The sequence below is a fragment of the Callorhinus ursinus genome, unplaced genomic scaffold, assembly GCF_003265705.2.
Source record: "Callorhinus ursinus isolate GAN/ISIS: 27379988/994484 unplaced genomic scaffold, GSC_fseal_2.0 scaffold19, whole genome shotgun sequence".
Taxonomy (NCBI): Eukaryota; Metazoa; Chordata; class Mammalia; order Carnivora; family Otariidae; genus Callorhinus; species Callorhinus ursinus.
This window is the reverse complement of record NW_027397081.1, coordinates 6,256,964-6,268,797: the sequence shown is the minus strand read 5'-3', so window position 1 is coordinate 6,268,797 and position 11,834 is coordinate 6,256,964. Positions and strand designations below refer to the sequence as shown.

Genomic DNA, 11,834 nt, shown 5'->3' with positions numbered 1-11,834 from the left:
TGTTGGATTCGTCTTCTATTTCAAAGAGTCTGCCCCCTTCTTCCTCACACTCTTAACTGCTTTCTGAAGATCTGATCCAAGCCTACTACCAGCTAGCAGACACTGCAAACCAGGTCACGGTAAAAAGTTTTCATTTGCAACTTTAATGACAGTACTGACAAGCAAAAGAATATTCAGTTCTCTCCATAGGATTAGTCAAATTAATTGCTTTCATAAAAGTAATGTACAAACTAACATATAAAAAAATAGTTATAAGGATAATATGGTGCAAGAATAGTGACCTAAGGTACATTATGGCAGATTAATAAAATGCATTGAAGAGAAGCAAGCAGAAAGTGATCCTGGGGAAATTAAATTGCAGAATCTAAAGTAATTTAGAAATAGTCTAACTGGAATTTAATTGCAGATGAGAAAAAATGCTCATATAAATTTTAAGCAGATCTAGAAGATGTTCAAAAATAACTGCAGAAAAGGGACACCTGGGTGGGTCAGTCGGTTAGTATCTGCCTTCAGCTCAGGTCATTATCCCAGGGTCCTGGGATTGACTCCCACCCACATCGGGCTCCTTGCTCAGAGGGAAGCCTGTTTCTCCCTCTGCCTGCCACTCCTGCTTATTCTCTCTCTCTCTGACAAATAAATAAATAAAATCTTTAAAAAAAAAAAGAACTAAAGAATGAATTAATGAAAGAAGAATTCTAGACTTGTGCTTTCTCTGAAGAATGTAAGTGGGTCTTCTACCTCCAAATTCAAATGTGAGAATGTCCTGCAGAAATGCCTCTAAGAATCACAATTCCTGAGCAGAAACCTAAGAAAATAGATGGTTTTTAAGGTAATAATAGCCCATATCCATACCATATAATCGACACAACAGAGTCATCACCTGAGCTTCCTAGAAATTAATTGGAAGAGCTGATGTGTTATATTTGTACCCTAAGGCTGCAACCCTTTAAACAAATGAACTCCATGTTCTGCATTAGGTGAACTTGCCAGTGGCTTTCTAAAGGAGAAAACGCACCTTTGTAGAGGTCAAAGAGAAATATGTGAGAATAATCTCTTCTGATGGCTGTGCTCTTTAATTCCCAATGGCCAATGGAAAGAGAAGTCCTTACAATGTTACAGAAGCAGCTTTTAAAAACTTTTAAAGAGATATTAGAATGAGAGCAATTTGGTTGTCCCATACATACTGTCTTGCTAATTTTATTTCTATCAGAAAAAAAAAAAGAAAGTCTGCTAATTGTCCATCCAAAAAAGAAAACAAACAAGGGAAGGGAGAGGATTCTTGGGTGTGCAATATGAGCTACACTCTCAGAACCTCCGATAACTGGAGCCCAGGCTCTCTGCTTCCCTTTCAAGGGAAAGCCATTTCAACTATAAATTGACAGAATCATTTTGGAAGGCAAGACAAATACCCTGTTTTACCTTCTGAGGGTAAGAAGAGAGAAAAGAAGGGGTCAACAGAAAATCTCTTCATACAGCTTAATATTATGAATACCATTTGGTATGTATTACAGTGTTATAAAACTTGTGAAGTTTTTTTCATTCAATCCAATTCCGCTAAATGAACTTGTTTGTAAGTGGATCAGCTGTCACCACATTGTAAACTGCATTTAAAATTATTTTCCTTCCTCTTGAGAATTTCATTTAATAGGCTTATGTAAATTAAATACCTTTACTTACTGCCCCATCCAAATAGAAAGACAGCAAGTTGTCAATAAGAGAAACATTTTGCAACAATATAAACCAGGCTTTCACATTAATAAAATACTTGGGTAGAATACTAAAAATATGTCATTTCAATGCATTGTAACGAAACAGCATCCCTTGGGACACAGAGACAAGGCAAGTATATTTATGCAGGATGTGGTAAACTAGGAAAATTATAAATCCCATTAGCACTTGATAAAGAACTCCAATACAAAGCTTTTCAGAAATTGTGACTATTCAAATGGCAGCTATTCTGGAAACAAACCAGATAATACAGTTTCCTGGCCTAAACAAACACACTAGTCCTAAATGAAAGTAGGAGGAGGGAGAGAAAAAAATTGTCCAGAATCCACTCTTTTGAAGTGACTATCTCAAAAGGATTTCCTTCTGTTGCACAAACTCAGGAGAATGGGACAATTAATTATATCTTTGGGAACCTGATTCAGCACCAAATATCAGGGTAGTATTGTAAAGTCTGTTCCTTAACTTTTGCTACCCTACCCTGTGCTCTGCTACTTGTAATCACCCTTCTTTGTGTCATTAGTTACAAAGAAGACCCATTAAAAGAAAGCAATCAACCATAAATTGGCATTTTACTTTTGGAAAGCAAGATGGCAGAACACATCTACAGCTGTGGCCCTAATCTTCATCTCACCTATGTGAACTCTTCACTCTTCTCCCAGGGCTTTCTATTAACCATATAATTTAATCTTTGAACAACCATGAAAGATAGATTTTCTTACCTTTTCACATAAGATGAAAATGAGGCTCAAACAGGTCAACTTGCAATTTGGGTCTAGCCCAGGACTGCAAAATCCATCAATATAATACTCCACACCAACCAAATATGAGACAAAAACTATGTACCATCTTAATAGATGTTATAAAAAGTACTTGACTAAATTATGCCCATTCATAATTTTAAAAAGAAAAGCACTCAAAACTAGGAATAGAGAACTTTCTCAATTTGACGAAAGACAACTATGGTATGGGTAATCAGACATTTGGTTAACTTTCTAAGTTTTATCTCCTTTATTAGGTAGCTGCTACCTGAATAAGGTAGGACGTCCACAACCTTTATGCTTATAGTAAGAATGACCTTGGTTGGTAGACTGCATCTGGACTGAGGGAACTGATAATCTGATAGGAAGTATAAATTCAAACTTCTTCATAATGGACATGTCCCTTGCAGGGACCATGGAGGAGATACCTATGGGGTTATTACAAGAGACAGTAGCTCCGGAGGAGCATGAAGCTTCTAAGCGAGTATGGCTCCCCCACCCACTCACTGGGGATTTTGTCTCCTTGCACCTGAACTCCCATGGGGGGAGGAGGTGGAGCAAGATTAACCCATAGAATGCAGCAACAGCTTCCAAAGAAGAGGGACACCTGAAGTTGCTCTGAAGCCAAGTGTGGCAATTAGTCTTTCTTCCCCCATCCAAATGTTTAGGTGAACCTAAGACAAACCTTGACTGGGCAAAATGGAATAAAAAATTTAAATTCTATATCATACTTAATGGTTAAATATTAAGTGCATTTCTCTAGAGATTAGGGGAAAAGCAAGAATGTCCACTCTCCCCATTTCTTTTTAAAATTACATGGGAGGTCCTAGCCACTATATAGGCAAGAAAAGTGAATAAACACATACAGACCAAAGAGGAAAAATTAAAACTATCTTTATATTTAGAAGACAGGACTGTTTACGCAGAAAATCCTAAAAATAAAAAAAAAAATCCTAATAGAATAAATCTACCAATGTTTCAGGATACAAAATCAAAATACAAACACCAATTCTGAATTGGTTGCATTAGCAACAATCAAAAATAATTTTTTTCAAACACTAGTTACATGTTATCAAAAATCTTAAAATATTTCAGAAGAAATTTTTGATAGGTGAAGCACAAAGGATTTTCAGGGGAGTGAAAATAACTCTGTATGATACTATAATGATGTATAAGTGTCATTATACATTTGTCCAAACCCACAGAATATACAACACCAAAAGTACACCCTAACGTAAAGTATGGATTTGGGCATTTATGATGTCAGTGTAAGCACCATTTTTAACGAAGGTACCACTTTGAGGGAGTCTACGCATGTGGGGATATAAGAAGTATATTGAAAGTCTCTGTACCTTCCTCTCAATTTTGCTGTGAACCTCAAATTACTCTTAAAAAATAAAATCTTAAAAACACATCATATTGTGGCACCTGGGTGGCTCAGCTGGTTAAGTGTCCGACTTTTGACCTCAGCTCAGGTCTTGATCTCAGAGTTAGGAGTTCAAGCCCCATGCTGGGCTCCACGTTGGGCATGGAGCCCACTTAAAAACAACAACAAACACATCATAAAATACTGAAAAAGAAACAAAACTCTAAGACCTGTAACAGAAAATTTTAAAACAGTGCTGTCAGAAAGAAACAAATACATATTCCATGTTTGAAAATTGGAAGATTCAGTATTGTCAATACTGACTTAATCTGTCAATTCTTAAATTGATCAATGCCATCACCATTAAAATCCCAAAAGGTTTCTTGTAGAAACTGACAAGAATATTCTAAAATTTACTGAGAAATTCAGAAGACTTAGAATAGGCAAAATATTAAAGAGGAATAAAGTTGAAGAGCTGACACTGCCTGTTTCCATGACTTCCTCTAAAATTACCGAAGTAATCAAGGAAGTGCGATGTTGGCAATAAGGACAGATAGAGATCAAAAAGAGAAGAACAGAAAGTCCAAAAACAGACCCACAAAATAGATTGAGTTTAGGCAGCAAAGTAAATTCCTGGGGAAAGAAGAAGAAATGGTCTGTAAGAAGTGAAAATCGAGACGGAAGTAAACACATCTTGATCCCTACCTCATACCATATATTTAAAAAATCCTTTCCAATAGAATATAAAACCAAATAGTAATAGAAGCTTTGGCTTCTAGATAATAACCAAAGAGAGTATATATTAGTGATATCCTGGTATAACAAAAGTCTTCATAGGCACAAAAAGCACTAGATTAGCAAGAAAAGAAAGAGATGTGAACCAGACCCCAAAGGTTATAATTTCTGGACTTCAAAAGTTAACCATTAAAAGAAAATGAAAGGAGGGGCGCCTGCGTGGCTCAGTCAGTGAGGCATCAGCCTTCAGCTCAGGTCATGATCCCAAGGTCCTGGGATTGAGCCCCACATTGGGCTCCCTGCTCAGTGGGGAGCCTGCTTCTCCCTCTCCCTCTGCTGCTCCCCCTGCTTGTATGCACTCTCTCTCTCTGTCAAATAAATAAATAAAATCTTAAAAAAAAGAAAGAAAGAAAGAAAAGGAAAGGAAAGGAAAGGAAAGCTACAGACCAATAGAAAATATATGCAAGAATATATCTGGAAAAGGATTAATGAGACTGTGTAAACTATCCAGTTTTTCTATTGGGCAAAAGACTTGAACAGATACTTTTGCAGAAAGTATAGAACACTTAAGTCATTTCCATGTCTTGGCTGTTGTAAATAATATTACAATGAATGTGGGGGTACAGATAATCTCTTTGAAGTAGTGATCTCATTTTCTTCAGATATATACCTAGAAGTAAGATTGCCACATCATATGGTAGTTCTTTTTTTTGAGGATCCTCCACATTGTTTTCCACAGTGGCTGTTACCAATTTACATTCCCACCAACAGTGCACAAAGGCTCCCTTTTATCCATATCCTTGTCAGCATTTATCTTTGTCTTTTTGAGAACAATCATTCTAATAGGTAGGAGGGGGATATCTCAGGGGGGTTTTATTTGCATTTCTCTTATGATTAGCGATACTGAGCACCTTTTCATGAACCTGTTGGCTATTTATATCTTCTTTGTAGAAAATGTCTATTCAAGTCCTCTGCCATTATTTGAATCAAATTTCTGGGTTTTTGCTATTTAGTTGTATAGGTTCCTTGACTATTTGGGAAATATGGTTTGCAAATATTTTCTCCCATTCCATAAGCTGGAATGGCATTTTGTTGTTGGTTTTGAGAGGGATGGGGGATTGGTTTTTTGCCGTACAAAAGCTTTTAAGTTTGATGTAATCCCACCTGTGTACTTTTGCTTTTTTTTTTTTTTTTTTTTTTTGCCTGTGTTGTCATATCCAAGAAAAACCATTGCCAAGACCCATGTTAGGGCTTTTTCCCTACATTTTCTTCTAGGAGTTTCATGGTTTTGAATCTTAAATTTGTATCTTTAATCCAGTCTCACTTAATTTTTTTGAGCTGTATAAATTAGAGTCCAGTTTCCTTCTTCTCCATGTGGATATCCAGTTTCTGCATCACCATTTATTGACAATGTTGGCTCCCTTGTCAAATATTAGTTAGCCATAATGCCTGGGTTCTCGGTCCTGTTTCACCGGTCCATGTAGCTTTTGTTTTTGTTTTTTTAAAGATTTATTTATTTAAGTAATCTCTGCACCCAATGTGGGGCTTGAACTCACAACCCTGAGATCAAGAGTCACATGCTCTACTGACAGAGCCAGTCAGGTGCCCCTCACTGGTCCATGTATCTGTTCTTAAGCCAGCACCATACTGTTTTGATTACTATAGCTTTGCAATATAGTTTGAAATCAGAAGATACATGTATGATGGAATATTATTCAGCCATAAAAAGGAAACCTTGCCATTTGTGACAGGGGTGAAATCCGAGGGTATTATGCTAAGTGAAATAAGTCAGATAGAAAGAAAGAAACTGTATGATCTTATTTACATGTGGAATCTTAGAAAGTCAAACTCATATAAACAGGAGATTGGTGTTGCCAGGGGCAAGGGAATGGGGTAGAGATGGAAGCTGGTAGTCAAAAGATACAAAGTTCCAGTTTGAAAATGAATATATTCTGGGCATCTAATACAAAGCATGGTAACTATACTAAACATTGGTTAACAATACTATATCGTATACTTGAAAGTTGCTAAGAGGGTAGATCTAAACTGTTCTCTCACCACAGAAGGGGATGGGTAACTTGAGGTGATGAAAATGTTCACTAACTTACACATTAAAATTACACAATGCTATATCAGTCATCTCAAAGCTGGAGAAAGAAAGATAGAGGAATGGTCAAAAGCACATAAAAAAAAAAAAAACGACATCATTAGTCATAAAGGAAATACAAATTAAAACCACAAATAGGATACCTACTAGGAATGGGTAAAATGAGACTATTAATATCAAATTTTATAGAGTACATGCAACAAATGGACACTGTCATATACTGCAGTGATACAAGTACCTTGGCACACTGTTTAGCAGTTTTGTTGAAAGCAGAAATTCTAACCTCAGCATTATAGATACTGTGAACCAAAGAATTCTCTGCAAGCAGAACTATCCTGTGCCTTATATGTGTGTATAGCAGTCTCTTGGACCTCTATCCACTCCTACCCAGCTATGATTATCAAAAATGTTTCCAGACATTGCCAAATTCCCCCAGGGCAGCAAAATCACCCACAGCTCACAACCACAGATTTAGGTTACACATACATCTATCCATTTGTTGTTGGTTTTGTTGAGAGGGATATTGCTTTGTTGAGAGGGACTGGTTTTGTTGAGAGGGATATCCATCTAGCAATTTCATTCCTAGGTATTTACCCAAAAGACTTGACCACAAATGTCCTTTAAAAATCTGCACATGGCTGATCACAATTTTCTTCATACTAGCCAAAAAGCAGAAATAAAGCAAATGTCCATCAAGTGAACTGATAAACAAATTTTAGTATATTCACGTAATGGAACACAACTCAGCACTGAAAGTGAAGTAACGACTCGTATGTCCAACAACACAGATACATTTTTAAAACATGTTGAGCAAAAGAGACCAGAAAATACATACTGCAGGATTATATTTATTTGAAGTTCTAAAACAGACAAAGCTAAGCAAGGTGAATGGAACAGCAGCTGTGTCAGAGAAGGGCAGGAGTTAGGAAAGGGCATAAGAGAACTTGCTTAAAATATGTACCTGCATTACATGTAAATTATACGTCTAAAAACGTGAAATAAAAAAATCTGTATTTCACTAAAACTATGAGTATGCAGAATTCCTCATGAGTAATTTTGAGCACATGTCAGGTTTTTGGGGTCACTGCTATATGCTTATATTTTAAATAGTATTTGGGCAGGGAAATTTTTAAAAAAGTCGACCCATTCCTTTCAACAGCCTATTACCACAAGCAAACCGAGATCATTAGGTGCTGCTTTGAAATGTTGAACTTAACTGGATAGATGTCAGAATTTCCACAACTTGACCCAGGTACCAAAGCTTAGCTCCCATTTCTCCTTTTTACTCTTTTCAGTTAGCTGGTCATCAATTCCTGAATTAGACAGGACTTCACTCATTTATTTGTTGATGCATTCATTCAATTGTCAAATGAGCTGTGTGCTTCCTTGTGAAGGTCACAGTCTTTAGAGCATCCAACTGCCAGTGTAACCTGACACAGTTAAAAATCGGTATGCATAGCAAAACCAATTTAAGATTATTAACATTTTTCATTTCCATTTAATTTCCCATGACAACTCACCCTCATACTCACAATGTTTCCTTCATTTCACTAATGAGCTAAAGACAGCTTTCACATTTATTTCAGTTCTTTCAGAATTGGATGCGTTTGGCAATACCAGCCATTTAAATGAGGCAATATCCAATTCTGAATAGGTTTTGAAAACATTTCACTGTGTCTATGTCACTCATAAAGCTACATGGTACTGAGTTCTTTCACTAAAAGCAAACATGTAAGAAAAGTTTAAACTAATTACCAAGGGTCAATAGCTGCCAGACATCCAGTTATATAAACAGATGTGTCTTCTGGCTCCAGAGCAAGTTAGACACTGATCAGAGGAGGTAGCATTCTCTAAACAGTGAGCAATGTGTGATTTTCACTGAAGAGGAAAGGGATCCAAATCTCAATCTTTCCTCAAAACATACCAAGAAACAGCATGAGACAGCATATTTAATGTGCCTATATTTTTCTGTAATACAAACTATAAAAAGCTAAGCTCAAAAATTTTCTTGGCTAGGGGAAAGACACAACAGTATAAGAAAGACTACAGGGGGCATGGGTTTACGAGGGGCGGGGGAGAAGGAATGTGAAACAATATTCACTGATGTACCAGATACGGGTTCTAGGAATTGCAGAAAAAGTTAATGCCTGAGGTATAATACAAGACTCGGTAATAAATCAAAGCAGAGATTTCCAGTTACAAACAATGGGATGAGTATACCCTCTGCTCCTTCCAAAAAGGAATAAATTAAAAAGCATTTGAGAAGTATAAGCCCCCAAAAACCGAGAGAAAGAGACGATGAGAGTAGACAGCAAACAGTAACATTTTAATACTATGTTAGGTGGATGAACAATAGTAAGTCAGCCGTGAAGAAAATCGCAACCAAAGTGCCTGCACCAGGAAATGCCCACAATACGCCACCCTGTTCATGCCAGCAGACAAATGGCTCTCATCTCACCAAGTGCAAGACTCTAAAGCAAATCCACTCCCATACTGAATTATAGCATCAACTCCTACTAGACACCGCATCCTACTAGATACAAATAAGATTTCTCTCTTTGTCAACTAGTCCAAAGCCAATGGGGGGGGGAGGGAGAATACTAGTATTACCAAGAACTTGCACAGACTTTCCTTAACTGCTTACACAGTAATAGTTCGTTTTTGTGAGAACACCTTTACTCCATTCACTCACTAACTGATTTCCTTTGTGCTTTCTCGCAGCTTTGGCCCATTCCCCACCTGGCATTCTCAGTCTCGCGGAGCCAGGCCCATCTCCCTTGGCAATGAAGCAAGATACCCTCTTTTATGTTTCTCTGAGCTGAATAGTCACGCTCCCAACTAGAGGTTTCAGGGCCGGATCGCCCATCTCACTGCTGTGGCACATTCCAAAACAATTAAGTGAGAATATATTATGAGTTTTTAAACAGTAGTAGCTTTAAAATCCTTCTTATAAGAAACTCTGTGATGTAAATGAATTACTCCTACTGTATTTCATCCTCTTCAGTTTAGCTGTAAAGAAATTAATGCCAAACTTTTAATATCTATGGAAATCAGTATCTGTAATTCTGTAATGACAAAGCCAGATTCCAGGGAAAGGCTGAGAAACAACTAGATACCTAAATGCAAAGTGCATTCGAGTGTGTGTATGTGAGCACACACATGTGCACAGCTTAGGAAGCACAGAGGAGAGAAATAAGGCTCACAGATCTTCTAGACATAATTTGGTATAAAAAAACAAGCATTTTATAGTTCTGAAAACAAAGACTATGGCACATAAAGAATGCAGGTAGACAGGGAGACCTCTCAAAAGACAAAACCAACAGTAAGTGCTGCTCCCTTGATAGGTAAATCTCCAGAAGCAAGAGCCAATCATCTTTAGTGGGCTGAAGAGAACTTTAGGGTTCTGCTGGGATTCTATTACAAGTAAAAGGTCTGCCTCCTAGGGAAATAAATCATTCTTACCTGCTCACTGACATGAGTACAGTAAGGTTCACAATAGTAAACAAGTTATAATTCAACAGAACTGTTACGTGTCAAGATACACTGTGCTACTGTTTATGTCAGCCGGTAATGAAAAAGAATATAGTGGTTGGAATATCCTGGGCCCTAACAAACAGTCTTGAAGAACAAAGTTCTTCATTTTCTGTCTGGGTTCTGCAATTGAGTCAGGGTTCCTGAGCCAATGGTTCTCAAAATGTGGTACACAGATCACCCACCACTACCACCACAACCTTTCAGGACGTCTGCAAGACCAAATTTGTAATAATGCTAAGATGTTTTACCACACTGACATTTTCAGTTATGATCCAAAAGCAACGGTAGATCAAACTGCTGGTGCATCAGCACCAATCAAGGAACTGGCACCAAGCAACCCTTGTATTCACCATCTCCACATACTCCTTACAACAGAAGATGTCAGCTGCACCTACAAATGCCCTTTCATAAACCAGTAAAAATTACTGATTTTGTTAAATCTCAACCCTTAAGTACAAGCCTATTCCTTTTCTGAGGCTGCCATCACAAATAACCACCAACGTGGTGGCTTAAAACCGGCATTTATTCCCCCAGAGTTCTGGAGACCGGAAGGATAACATTTAAATGTCAGCAAAGCCACACTCCCTCCAAAGAGTCTAGGAGAGAATTCATTCCTCACCTCCTCCAGTTTCTGCTAGCTCCAGGTATCCCCTGGCTTGTAGCCACCTTACTCTCACCTCTGCCTCCATGATCACACATTGCTTCCTCATCTTGCCCAAAGGCATCTTCTCCTCTGTGTCTCTCCCATATGGATACTTATCACTGGATGTAGGCCCCACTCAAATAATCCAAAACGGTCTCCTCATCTCACGATCTTTAACTTAATTACATCTGCAAAGACTCCTTTTCCAGGAAACATTCTCAGATTCCAGGCATCAGTACGGACATATCTTGTGAGGGGTCGTTATTCAGCCCATTCCAAGTGTCTTTTGAGATTCTGTGTGACAAAGTGGGAGGTTCTGCTGCATGGTGCAATACAATGGTTATTTCTAGGAAAAGCACTTCTGAGACTGATGAACTGCAATCAGAACCAGACGCCTTTCGCATGCACACCATTATTACTTAAAACAACTGACAAGCTGTTACAGTGCAAAAACAAGAGCAGCCCTCAAAGATGGAAATTTGTCTGGTACTATCAGCAGGGCCTTGGTGGGACTAAAATCTGACCCTCACAGCCAAGCCTTGATGTTCTCCTGTTAAACACAACTAACCATCCACATCAGATAACACCACTCTGACCATCATGAATCTAAACAAAAATAGGAACATCATCCAAACCACAAATGACCAAATATCCCCCTCTACTGGCTAATAAGAGTGACTGCTACTTCCTTACCATTTATTCCTTCTTAAATACAAGACTTAAGATACCCAATTACAGAATCACCCCGTTACCCACAGCATCTACTCCAGCACAAAGCCCCCTTCTTTTAACCCTCTCTTGAAACATCTAACACAAACCCAAGTCCCATAATAAATCCTTTCTGACAAATTCTGAGTATTCTTCCCGGCTGCCACAAGTAATAAACCCAACTTCCTCAACCACAGGTGAATTCCTGGGGATGTTTGGCTAGAGAGCATTTACAATGGTTTCTGAGTCTTGGAC

General features: G+C 38.0%; 1 protein-coding gene across 2 annotated transcripts in view; it reads right to left on the bottom strand.

Moving 5' to 3' along the window:
* Positions 1 to 11,834, bottom strand: part of DDX10 (DEAD-box helicase 10) — a 267,172-nt gene that overhangs the window by 157,712 nt on the left and 97,626 nt on the right. The window lies entirely within an intron of this gene.